We start from the raw sequence: 242 nt of genomic DNA, 5'->3' as shown, positions 1-242 counted from the left end.
TGACTATTTGCATTGTAGATTATCACTAAAGGCATCAAAACTCTGAATGAACACACGTGGAATTATGTACTTATTAACAAAAAAGTGTGAAATAAACAATAAAAATGTCTTGTATTCTAGTTTCTTCAAAGTAGCCATCCTTTGTTTTTATATATACGTATATATATGTACATATACATATATATATACACTACCGGTCAAAAGTTTGGGGTCACTTACAAATTTCCATGCCACTCCATTAT

This window comes from Etheostoma spectabile, chromosome 15, assembly GCF_008692095.1.
Source record: "Etheostoma spectabile isolate EspeVRDwgs_2016 chromosome 15, UIUC_Espe_1.0, whole genome shotgun sequence".
Taxonomy (NCBI): Eukaryota; Metazoa; Chordata; class Actinopteri; order Perciformes; family Percidae; genus Etheostoma; species Etheostoma spectabile.
This window is presented reverse-complemented; position numbering follows the sequence as displayed.